The sequence below is a fragment of the Pan troglodytes genome, chromosome 15 (genome assembly GCF_028858775.2).
Source record: "Pan troglodytes isolate AG18354 chromosome 15, NHGRI_mPanTro3-v2.0_pri, whole genome shotgun sequence".
NCBI classification, from domain to species: Eukaryota; Metazoa; Chordata; class Mammalia; order Primates; family Hominidae; genus Pan; species Pan troglodytes.
Genome location: NC_072413.2, coordinates 88769215 through 88781871, shown reverse-complemented (window position 1 = coordinate 88781871; position 12657 = coordinate 88769215). Strand labels below are relative to the sequence as shown.

Genomic DNA, 12657 nt, shown 5'->3' with positions numbered 1-12657 from the left:
ACAGGCTTTCACCATGTTGGCCAGGCTGGTCTCGAACTCCTGATCTCAGGTGATCCACCCACCTCGGCCTCCCAAAGTATTGGGATTAAAGGCATGAGCCACCGTGCCCAGCCTTCATTCAGTCTTTGCCACCACCTATGAGGTAAACACCATTATTCTTTCCATTTTACAGAAAAGAAACCTGGGGCACAGGGAGGTTAGGTAAACCTGCCCACGGTCCTACAGCTAGGAAGTGGTTGAGCCAGGACTTGACCTCAGAGACTGGCTCTAGGGCCCTTGTTCTCTCCTCTGAGTGGCAGAATGGGGTCTCAGTCTGACGCCCGTGTTCCTAATTGCTCTCTTCTACTGGCACATGGACTGGAACTCACTTGGGCCGGGTAAGGTTTCTTCAGGGAGAAAACATTCAGGTCACTCGAGAATACCCTAGATTTGTACTCCTGCCCTTGGTTCCTCTACCTTAATGCCTCACCTTTGCCGGGTTTCCTCCTGTAAGTTCTGTCCTTCCAGCTCATATTGCTGTCTTCTCTGAAGCCCCCTGGGAAGAGTCAATGATATTTGATGTTGTTGTAGCACAGTACATTAGAATTATGTAAGAAATGACTGGAGTTGTACGCATGCTCACTTAAGGCGTCCTTCCCTTGTCAATCTAGCATTCCTAGAAGAAGGTCATCTACCAGTTACACTCCGCCATTTTGCCCCTTAGTGCGCATGCTTGAGCCCCTCGCCCAACTCCTGAGAACTAGTTGGGAAGCTGCTGATCACCAATTTCGAGTTTCTTCTATCTGCTGGGAGGCTGCTTTTTCCTGATGCAGGCTGCTACCAATTATTATTTTAGAGAAACAGTTAACAACTGCCTGACCGTCACCTGATGGTCACCTGACATTCCTGGCGTGTGTGTGTGTGTGTGTGTGTGTGTCACGGGGAGCCCTCTCCTGCCCTGCTCATGCCTGACTAACTGCCTACTATAACAGGGCTACTTGGCTTCCTCAGCATTTTCTGTGGCCTTCTTTTCTGCATACACAGAGGAAAGTAAGCACCTATCTCTGCTTTATAAACAGAAACATAATTAATAAAAGAGACAAAATGAACAGTTCCCTTTTTAGTAAAATAAAATTTTTAAACCGGAAATTTTAAAATTTAAAATTTTTAAACCGGAAATTTTAAAAATGGGGCCTGGAAACAGCAGGGGAATTAACTTCTTTTCCAGATTGCATGGCACCAAAGCAGAGGACTGGCTCCGAAGAGCAAATGGGGCCAGCACGGTCATCTCCCACCAGCACAGTCATCTCCCATGCAGACATTTTATTTCCCAGTAGGGGAGACTGTGCCAGAGAGGAGAAGGGACTTGCCCTATGTCACACAATCCAGGACCAAGATGTGGGGATGTTTCTTGGCAGGAAATTTTTCCATCAAGCTGAGTGACCTCTGTGCCCAGGTGGAGGAGGTCGCACCATGTCGGGCGCTTTACAGAGTTCCTTTACCTTCTCCATTCCTCCCTGCTCCTGGGGTGGAAATTGCTCTTCCATGCAGTGGTTAAGGGCATGAAGCTTGGGATCAGGCTGTCCAGGTTTGACCTCTGGCTTTGTCACTTACTAGCTAAAGGGTCTTGGGCAAATTATTTTCACCCCACTGGGTCTGTTTTCTCATCTGTAAATGGAGATAATAATAATATCTACCTTACAGGGTTGTGCAGGGAATGGGTGAATACATGTAAAGCACTTAGCACAATGCCTGGCAGATCAACAAATGTGTTATTTTTATTCTTATGTATTCCTTGGGTTTGACCACAAAGGATTGGCCTCTTCAGACGCCCCAGGTAACAACATCTGGTTATGGGGAGAGGGGAGAGGCCGGCTTTTTTCCATGAATACATTGGTGCCTTAGTGGATCTGCTTTGTCAGGCAGAGGGTTTGGCCATCAGGAAGTGGGACCTGGGATCCCTACATTTACGGGGAGAATTTTTTTTTTTTTTTTTGAGACAGAATTTCACTCTTGTTGCCCAGGCTGGAGTGCAGTGGCGCAATCTCGGCTCACTGTAACTTCTGCCTCCCGCGTTCAAGTGATTCTCCTGCCTCAGCCTCCCAAGCAGCTGGGATTACAGGTGCGTGCAACCACGCCTGGCTAATTGTTTTTATATTCTTAGTAGAGACAGGGTTTCACCATGTTGGCTAGGCTGGTCTCAAACTCTTGACCTCAGATGATCCACCCGCCTCGGCCTCCCAAAGTGCTGGGATTACAGGCATGAGCCACCGCGCCCAGCCTAGCGGGGGACTCTTTAGGGGAAGATCACATGAAGATCAGAGGCCTGGAGTGCGGCTTAGGGAAGGGAAAGTTGTTGCTGATGTTGGAGGATGGGGAGTACCTAGAAGTCAGGGGCAGCTGGAGAAGCTACCCACATCATCCCTTCTGCCCAGCCCCAGCCAGATGCTTGGCAGGCAGATGGAGTGAGCAGGTGTGCTCTGTTCACAGAGGGGGTGGAGGGGGCAGTGCAAATCCAAGTCAGCCTCGACAACTCCATCCCACAGGGCTTTCTGAGGGCAGGGCCTAAGCTCCTGCCTTAGGCATATGCAGAGGGGTAAACGGTGTATGCAGCGCTGACCGCCCAAGCCATGCTGCAGATCCATTTTCTAGTTTCTGCCAAAATCTGTGCATTAGGGCCTTTTCAGCTGTAGGTGAAAGAAAACCCAGTTTAAACTGATTTCAGTGGCAGCTGGCGTCAGGGCTCAAAGACATGGATTCTTCCTCTCTGTTTCCCCTCCCCTCTTGTTGCTTTCCATCTCAGGCCCCAGGTGAGCGGAGCGGCTACAGACTGTCATTGTCCTGGGTGTGATCCTCAGACATCTCGGTCGGGTTCTTGTTGTGTCTTATTGGCCCCAACTGGATCACATTCTCATCCTTGATCCAGTGACCATGGTGAAGAGGGGCTGGTCCCATTAGGGGGATCAGAGGTAGGGCAGTGTCCAGTGTCCATGACAGATGTCCACAGCAGTGGCTCCTCTGAATAGAAGCCTTTCATCATATAGGTCCAGGGCTCTTTATTTTTTTCTTTGAGGTGGCCCCTGCAGGGAAGAAGAGAAGGGAAAATCGGGGAGCAGCCAGGTGACTGCTCTGTGAGAGGGTCACTGTGGACTAGAGGTGACCTTGGGACCAGACCGTGTGAGGCCGATCAACACTGAAGGAATGGGGCTTTTTGGGGGAAGAGCAGCCTCCAGGGGTGGAGGAGCAGGCCTTACCTGTGTGGAGGGCTCTTGGAGGAAGAAAGACTCGGTCTGTTTTGGCCTCAGGGACAGGACCAGAGCCAGGCACTGGAAACTGCATGAAGTTCAGTGTTAGTCCCATTTACAGAAGTCAATTTCTAACCTCACAGCTGCCAGAGAGCTCAGCTGCATGGAGAGGCAGGGGTTCCCTGTGCCTGAGCATTTATTGAGCGCTGATGGAGAGTCTGGCATGGTGCGTGGTGATTTACCTGCGTGATTGTGCTTATCCTGAGAACAATCCCGGACCCTAGTATTATCATTCCCTGTGGAGGGGTTAAGAGGCTGCTTTTCAGAGTTGAGATGGGATTCAAAGCAAGGCCTGTGGACTCCAGCATCCATACTCTTTCCACTTTACTGAGCTGCCTGTCAGTGGGAGCGTAATCACTCATTGTGAGTGAGGATATGGTTGATGCGATTCTGGTGTGAGATAACCTGCTTAGCCTTGATTGTGTTCTGTGATTTGTGAGTGATTTAAGTCTGACTTTTCTTATCTGCAAAACAGAGCTAATAATACTTTCACAAGAGTACTGAGAAGACTAAATAAGACAAAATGGGAAGATGCTTTGAATTTATAAATCCAAGGTCAGTGGAAGGGGATTTGAATAGTCAGATCTCATGGACAGCTGAGGCTGGGAGCAGCAGGTGGCTGTGATGGCCTTGCCCCTCCTGTCCCTGAAGGCCCTGCCTGCCACGCTCCTTAGCTGAGCTAGCCAGCAATACTTCTAGCTGTCCTTAGTATTGATCTCTTGTTTCATCCCCCACAATTTTATTTTATTGTTCTTTTAAGAAATTTATTATTTATTTACTTTTTTGAAACAGGGTCACGCTCCGTTGCCACGCTGGTGTGATCTCGGCTTACTGCAACCTCTGCCTCCCAGGCTCAAGCGATCTTCCCACCTCAGCTGGGACTGCAGGCATGCACCATCCTGCCTAGCTAATTTTTGGTATTTTTTCTAGAGATGAGGTTTTGCCATGTTGCCCAGGCTGGTCCCGAACTCCTGAACTCAACAGATCCTCCTGCCTTGGCCTCCCAAAGTGCAGGGATTACAGGCATGAGCCACTGCACCCGGCTTTATTGTTCTTAATATAGACAAAATACATGTGTTTTATATAAAATTCAGAAATGATGAATAATCAAAAGAACATAAAGATATCCATTACCCATCTATTCAAGGCAGTTGCTGTTAACACTACAGTGCATTTCCTTCCAGATCTTCTCTACACCTCCTGTATGTGTGAATTTTTTTTATATAAAAGTGGGATTATACCACATATACTGCTTTGTGACCTGCTTTTTCTACTTCACTATAGATCGTAAACACTTTCCATGACAGTATATAACTTTCTGCAACATTTAAGCAGCTGTATAACATTTCATAGTATGGATGAAGTATAATCTATTTAACTAAAGCCTCTATTTTTGGACATGTAGGTTGTTTTCAGCTTTTCACTGTTATACACGAGGCTGTGATGAGTACCCTGTCAGCCTGGTCTCTGTGCCTGTTCTTAATGATTTCCCTAGGAGAGGTTTCCTGAAATGGAGTTTCTGGGTTGAAGGGAGGTATTTCCAGATTGCCCTGCAGAACGGCGGTACCTGTATGCTTTCCTTCCTGTAGTGTGAGGAACCAGCCTCCTCCCATTCCAGCCAACACTGAATGCAATCCCTTCGATTTAAAAATGAGCATTTATTCTTTAGCTGTGTATTGAGTGTAGGCTGTTTGGAAAATAAAGAAATATATATATATATTTCTTTATTTATAATATATATTATAAATATATACATAAATTATATATATAATTATATATTTATATAAAATATATAAATAAATATATATTTATATATAAATTTTATATAAATAAATATATATTTATATAAAATATATATATATTTATATATATAAAATAAAGAAATATATACATATATGTATATACTTAATATTTATTTTTAAATATTTATAAATAAAATCAGGTACCATACTGTTACTTGAGCTGGTTAACCACTGTTACACACACACACGTGCACACACACACATTATATGTATTTACTATTTTTATATACAATTGAGATTATGCTTTATATACTATTTTATATTTTTTCATTCTGTGTGTGTGTGTGTGTGTACAATTATTTTTCCACATCATTAAATATTTTTGAAAACTTAGTTTGTAAAGGCTGCACGGTGGTGTGCCTTATGGATTTTTTTCTTTTTTTGAGACGGGGTCTTGCTTTGTTGCCCAGGTTGGAGTGCAGTGGCGCAATCTCAGCTCACTGCAACCTCCATCCCCTGCACCAGGCTCAAGAGATCCTCCTGCCTCAGCCCCCACAAGTAGCTGAGGCTACAGGCATGTGCCACCACACCTGGTTAATTTTTGTATTTTTTGTAGAGATGGGGTTTGGACATGTTGCCCAGGCTGGTCTTGAACTCCTGGGCTTAAGCGAGCCTCCCACCTTGACCTCTGAAAGTGCTGGGATTACAGACGTGAGCCATGGTGCCGGGCCTATGAATATTTTTGTAATAGCTGCCCATGAAACATCTAGGTCATTTCAGTTTTTATATTATAAATATACTCTATAGCTTTTCTCCCCAGTTTATTTTATTTTGGTAAAACACGTATAACAACATTTCCCATCTTCATTATTTTTAAGTGCACAGTTCAGTGAGATTAAATGTATTCTTCACATTGCTGTGCAACCGTCACCACCATCCGTCTCCAGAACTCTTTCCCTTTTAAAAACTCATGAAACAATAACTCCCCATTCCCCTCCCACCCCCAGCCACTGGCAGACACCATTCTACTTTCTGTCTGTCTGATTTTGCCTACTCTAAGTAGCTCATAGAAGTGGAGTCATGTGGTATTTGCCTTTTTGTGATTGGCTTACGTTTCACTTAACATAATGTCCTCAAGGTTCATCCATGTTGTAACATGTGTCAGAATTTTCTTTCGTCTGCATGCAAAATAATACTCTATTGTGTGCACGTACCACGTTTTGACTCAATTTGTGACCTAACACATGGTCTGTCCTGGAAAATGTCCCATGCATACTTGAGAAGAAAATTGGGTAGAGTGACTGTTTATGTCTCTTAGGTCTAGTTGGTTTATTGTGTTTTAAGTCCTCTATGTCCTTACTTCTGTCTGGTTGTTCTTTTTTTTTTTTTTTTTTTGAGATGGAGTTTCACTCTTGTTGCCCAGGCTGGAGTGCAATGGCGCGATCTCGGCTCACCGCAACCTCTGCCTCCTGGGTTCAAGCGATTCTCCTGCCTCAGCCTCCCAAGTTGGGATTACAGGCATGCGCCACCACGCCCAGCTAATTTTGTATTTTTAGTAGAGACGGGGTTTCTCCATGTTGGTCATGCTGGTCTTGAACTCCCGACCTCAGGTGATCTGCCCGCCTCAGCCTCCTAAAGTGCTGGGATTACAGGCGTGAGCCACCGCGCCTGGCCTGGTTGTTCTATTCATTCTTAAGAGAGGGTTATTGAAGTTTCCAACTACTATTATAGAATTCTCTGTTTCTCCCTTCAATTCAATGTGTGAATTTTTTGCTTCATGTATTTTGATGGTCTGTAATTACATGTGTAAATGTTTATAATTGTTGTATCTTCTTACTGTATTGACTCTTTATTAATATATAACATCCTTCTTTGTCTCTTATTTGTTTACTTATTTTCAGAGATGGAGTCTCATTCTGTCGCCCAGGCTGGATTGCAGTGGTGCTATCATAGCTCACTGTAACTTTGAACTGCTGGGCTCAAGAGATCTCCTGCTTCAGCCTCCCGAGTAGCTGGAACTACAGATGTGTACCATCATACCCCTACTAATTTTTTTATTTTTTGTAGAGATGGGGTCTCACTATGTTGCCCAGGATGGTCTCAAACTCCTCGTATCAAATGACTCTCCTGCCTCAGCCTCCTGGATAGCTGAGATTACAGAAGCATGCCACCACACTCAACGCCTTTTTTTATTTAAAGTCTATTTTGTTGGATATCAGTATAGCCATCCCTGCTCTCTTGGTTGCTATTTGCATGAATATCTTTTTGTTTGTTTGTTTTGAGACAGAGTCTCGCTGTGTCATCCAGGCTGCAGCACAGTGGTGTGATTACAGCTCACTGCAGCCTCAACCTCCTGAGTTCAAGTGATCCTCTTGCCTCAGCCTCCCAAGTAGCTGGGACTAAAGGCTCATGCCACCATGTCTGGCTAATTTTTAAATTTTATTTTGTAGAGATGAAGTCTTACTGTGTTGCTCAGGCTGGTCTTGAATTCCTGGGCTTAAGCAATCCTCCCACCTCAGCCTCCCTGAGTGCTAGGATCTGAAATGTGAGCCACTTTGTCCAGTCGGAATATCTTTTTCCATTCTTTCACTTTCAACGTATTTATGTCTGTGGATCTAGAGTTTCTTGTAGACGGCATATAGTTGGATCATGTTTTTTAAATCCATTCTGTCAATCTCCATCTTTTGATTGGAGAGTTTAATCCATTTCCATTTAAAGTAGGTACTGATAAGGGACTTACTTCTGTAATTTGCTATATTTTCTACATGCCTTATAGCTTTTTTGTCCCTTGCTTTCTGCATTATTGTCCCTTGCTTTCTGCATTATTGTCTTCTTTTGTTAGTTGATTTTTTTTGTAGCAAAATATTTAAATTTCTCATTTCCTTTTGTGTATATTTGCTAGCTATTTTCTTTGTGGTTACCATGAAGATTCCATTTGATATCTTAAAGTTTAACACTCTAACTTAAATGTATACCAGCTTGACTAACATACAAAGACTCCATTCCTGTAAAGCTCTATCCCCACCCCTTTCTGTTACCGATGTCACAAAATTATATCTTTACCCATTGTATACCCCAAAACATAAGCTAATAATTCTTTTAAGTGCATTGTCTCTTAAATTATATAGGAAACAAAGCATGGAATTACAAGCCAAAGTTATAATAATACTAGTTTTTGAGTAATAATTTAAAAAATATATTAGTCTCAAGTCATGCAGATAATAAAAAGTGGAGTTACAAACTATTGTTACAATAATACTAGTTTTATAATTGCTAATGTATTCACTTTTATTGAGATCCTTAGTTCTTTATATAGCTTAGAGTTATTGCTTAGTGTCCTTTCATTTCACCTTGCGTGGCTTCTGTGAGCGTTTCTTGCAGGGCAGTTCTAGTGGTAAAAAAACTCCTCAGCTTTTGTGTTTACTTGGGAATTTCTTAATTTATCTCTCACTTTTGAAGGATAGCTTTGGCAGATATGGGATTCTTGGTTGATATGGTTTGCTCTGTGTCCCCATTCAGATCTCATTTTAAATTGTAGTACCCATGTGTTGAGGGAGGGATCTGTATTCCCCATGTATCAAGGGAGGGAGGTGATTTGTTCATGGGTACGGTTTTCCCCATGCTGTTCTCCTGAAAGTGAGTGAGTTATCATGTGATCTGATGGTTTGTAAGTGTTTGGAAGTTTCTCCTTCACTCTCTGTCTCTCTCTGTCTCCCACTGCCTTGTAAAGAAGGTGGCTGCATCCCCTTACAGCATGATTGTAAGTCTCCTGAGGCCTCCCCAGCTATGTGGAACTGTGAGTCAATTAATCCTCTTTCCTTTATAAATTACACAGGCTCAAGGAAGTTCTTTATAGCAGTGTGAAAATGGACTAATACATTGGTTAAGAGTCTGTTTCTTTCAGCACTTTGAATATATCAGCCTATTGCAATCTGGCCTCTTATGTTTCTGATGAGAAATCTGCTGATAATTTTATTGAGGATCCCTTGTATGTGACAAGTTGCTTCTTGTTGCTTTTAAGATTCTCCCTTTGTCCTTCAAAAGTTTTACTATAATGTGCCTTGGTATGGGTCTTTCTCAGTTCCTTTTATTTGGAGTTTGTTAAGCTTCTTGGATGTTTATATTCTGGAGCTGAAAAAGTACAATAAATGATAATTGTACTTTTCACTTAATATCTTTCACCAAATTTCAAAAGTTTTCAGTCACTATTTCTTCAAATATCCTCTCTGCTCCTTTCTCTCCCTCTTTTCCTTCTATAATTCCCACAATACATATGTTAGTTCTCTTGATGGTGTTCCACATGTTTCTTAGGCTCTGTTCACTTTTCTTCAATCTTTTTTTCTGTTTGTTCTTCAGTGTCTTAGTTATTTTTGTGCTTCTGTCATATAACACAAGAAACTGGGTAGCTTATAAAGAAAAGAATTTATTTCTCACATTCCTGGAGGCTAGGAAGGCCAATATGAAGGTTCTAGCATCTGGCAAGGGTCTTCTTGCCTTATCTTCCCATGGTGGAAGGTGAGAGGGTGAGAGAAAGAAGGAAAAGGGGGCTGGACTTCCTCTCTTATAATGAATCTACTCCCAAGATAATGGCATTAATCACTCACTCTGTCTTCATGGTATGGTCACCTCTCATTAGGCCCTACCTCCCAACACTGTTGCAATGGGGATTAAGTCTTGAATACATCCTTTTAATGGGACACATTCAAACCATAGCACTTATTCTCAATAATTTCTATTGTCCTGTCTTCAAGGTTACTGCCTGCTCAAGTTTGCCTTTGAAGCCCTCTAGTGAATTTTTCATTTCACTTATTGTACTTTTTCAGCTCTAGAATTTCACTTCTATTTTTTATTGAGACACGGTCTTGCTCTGTCACCCAGGATTGAACGCTGTGGCACTATCACAGCTCACTGTAACCTTGAGCTCCTGGGCTCAAGCGATGCTCCTGCCTCAGCCTCCCAAAGTGCTGCAGTTACAGGTGTGAGCTACTGCACCCAGCCCAGAATTTCTTTTCTTTCTTTCTTTTTTTTTTTTTTTTTTTTTTTTGGTATATAAACTATTTATTAACAGACAAGGCCTACAGACTTATTTCTTCTTGGACACACCCACAGTGCGGCCATGGCGGCCAGTGGTCTTGGTGTGCTGACTTTGGACATGAAGGCCCCAGGAGTGGCGCAGCCCTCTATGGGCCCGAATCTTCTTCAGTCGCTCCAGGTCTTCATGGAGCTTGTTGTCCAGACCATTGGCTAGGACCTGGCTATATTTTCCATCCTTTACATCCTTCTGTGTGTTCAAGAACCAGTCTGGGATCTTGTACTGGCATGGATTCTGCATAATGGTGATCACACGTTCCACCTCATCCTCAGTGAGTTCTCCCGCCCTCTTGGTGCAGTCAATGTCTGCTTTCCTCAACACCACATGAACATATCTTTGGCCCACACCCTTAATGGCAGGGATGGTAAAGGCTGTTTTCCACTGCCCATTGATGATGGTGTTGAGTACTCACAAAATATGCTGGAACTTTTCAGGGATCACTAGAGACATGGCGGCAGTACAAGAGGTGGCACGTAGGCCTCCTGTCCAGAATTTCTTATTGGCTTCTTTTTAGGTTTTCTATGTCCTTTTTGACATTTCAATTTTGTTCATACATCATTTTCTTGACTTTCACCACATCTTCCTTTAGTGTCTTGAGCATCTTTAAAATGGGTGTTTCTTTGTCTGGTAGATCTGCCATCAGGTCTTTTTCAAGGACAGTTTCAGTTGATATATACTTTTCCTCTGAATAGGCTGCTCTTTCCATTTTTGTGTGTGTGCCTTCTGATTTTTTTTTGATGTTGTTGAAAAATAGACATTTGAATGTAATAATGTGGTAACTCTGGAAATAGGATTCTCCCCATTCTCAGGGTTTGCTGTTTTTGTTTATTAAAAAAAAAACAAACGTTGTAGGCTGTCTTTGTGCCAAGGATCAGCCTGGGGTATATACTTGAGGTCTTCTTAGGTCTTCTCTGAGTCTGTGCCTTTCCATGGGCCTGCATGGTCAACCATCTAATTTTCCCCATGTACGTAGTTGCCTTTGAGTGCTCTAGTCTTGAATGTCTGGCCCTCGAAAGGGAGAAAGAGAAAAATGAGGCTGGGGGAAAGGGCACTGGCCCTTTAAATCCTCTGGATGTCACTTCTGTTGGTGTATGTGGGGTGGCTTGCAATAATGAAGGGAGGTGCAGCAACAATGGCTACTGCCTCTTTTCTGCACCCCTGTGATCAGAAGCAGCAGTCAGTGATCAGAACACAGATACCCAATATTTGGAGGACAGGGTGCTCTTTGCCCACCCTAGCTCCTGCAAGCTTTATATTTGCTTCTCTAGGAACGTGTTCACAGCTTCTACTATGCTAAAAGCTGAAATTAACTGCAATTTACCATCAAGCTTTCCCCTGGAAATTGTAAGCCTTCAAGAGACCCTGGAGTTCCAAAATAGTTATATTGAACAGATTGTGCCAGTACAATAGTTGTCTATGTGGGAAGATAGATTCCTGGTGCTTCATAGTCCACCATCTTCCCGGAATTCTGTTTATAGCTTTTTAAATAACAGATTTATTGATATATAACTCATATACCATACAATTCAACCCTTTAAAGTGTACAATTCAGTGGGTTTTAGTATATTCAGAGTTGTGCAACCATCACCACAATCAATTTCAGAAAATTTTTATTACTCCAAATAAGAAACCTTTACCCATTAGCAGTCACTTCCCATTTCCTGAACCCCCACCCCAACTCTATAGCCCTAGTCAACCACTAATCTATACCCCGTCTCTATAGATTTGCCTAGTCTAGAAATTTTGTATAAATGAAATCATGCACTTGACTTTTTGTATCTGGCTTCTTTTCATTTAGCATAATGTTTTAAAGGTCCTTATATGTTGCTGCATGTGTCATTTCTTTTTGTGGCTGAATATTACATTGTATGGATATACCATTTTGCATATTTTGTTAATCCATTCATCAGTTGGTGGACAGCAGGATATTTCTATTATTTGACTATTATTAATAATGCTGCTATGAACATTTGTGTACAGGTTTTTTGGTGAACATAATCCCATCCAAAACATTTTGGGTTTTCATTTATCTTGGATGTATACTTAGGGGTGGGATTATTGGATTACATGGTAACTCTGAGTGTAAGTTTTTGAGGAACTGCATGCTGTTTTCCAAAGCAGCTCACCTGCATGAAGGTTCTAATTTCTTCACATCCTCATCAACACTTGTTGTTATCTGTCTTTTTGATTATAGCCATCCTAGAGTGTATGAAATGGTATCTCATTGTGGTTTTTATTTGCATTTCCCTAATGATAAGTGGTATTAAGCAATTTTTCATGGGCTTATTGGCCATTTATATATCTTCTTTGGAGAAATATCTATTCAGATTCTTTGCCCATTTTTAATTGGGTTGTCTTTCCATTATTGAGTTGTAGTAGTTCTTTATATATCCTAAATATAATTTCTTTTACAGATATATGGTTTGTAAATATTTTCTACAATTTTGTGGGTTGTCTTTCACTTTCTAAGTGATGTCCTTTGACATGCAAACATTTTTCATTTTGATTAAGTCCAGTTCATTTTTTTTCTTTTATTATT

At 42.1% G+C, this 12657-nt stretch overlaps 1 protein-coding gene and 1 pseudogene across 4 annotated transcripts in view; one reads left to right on the top strand and one right to left on the bottom strand.

The window, feature by feature from the left end:
- The window catches only part of TTC7B (tetratricopeptide repeat domain 7B), a 275124-nt gene that overhangs the window by 39415 nt on the left and 223052 nt on the right, over window positions 1–12657 (top strand). The gene's annotated exons all lie outside the window — the stretch shown is intronic.
- On the bottom strand, window positions 10065–10583 carry LOC107968235 (small ribosomal subunit protein uS13-like; annotated as a pseudogene).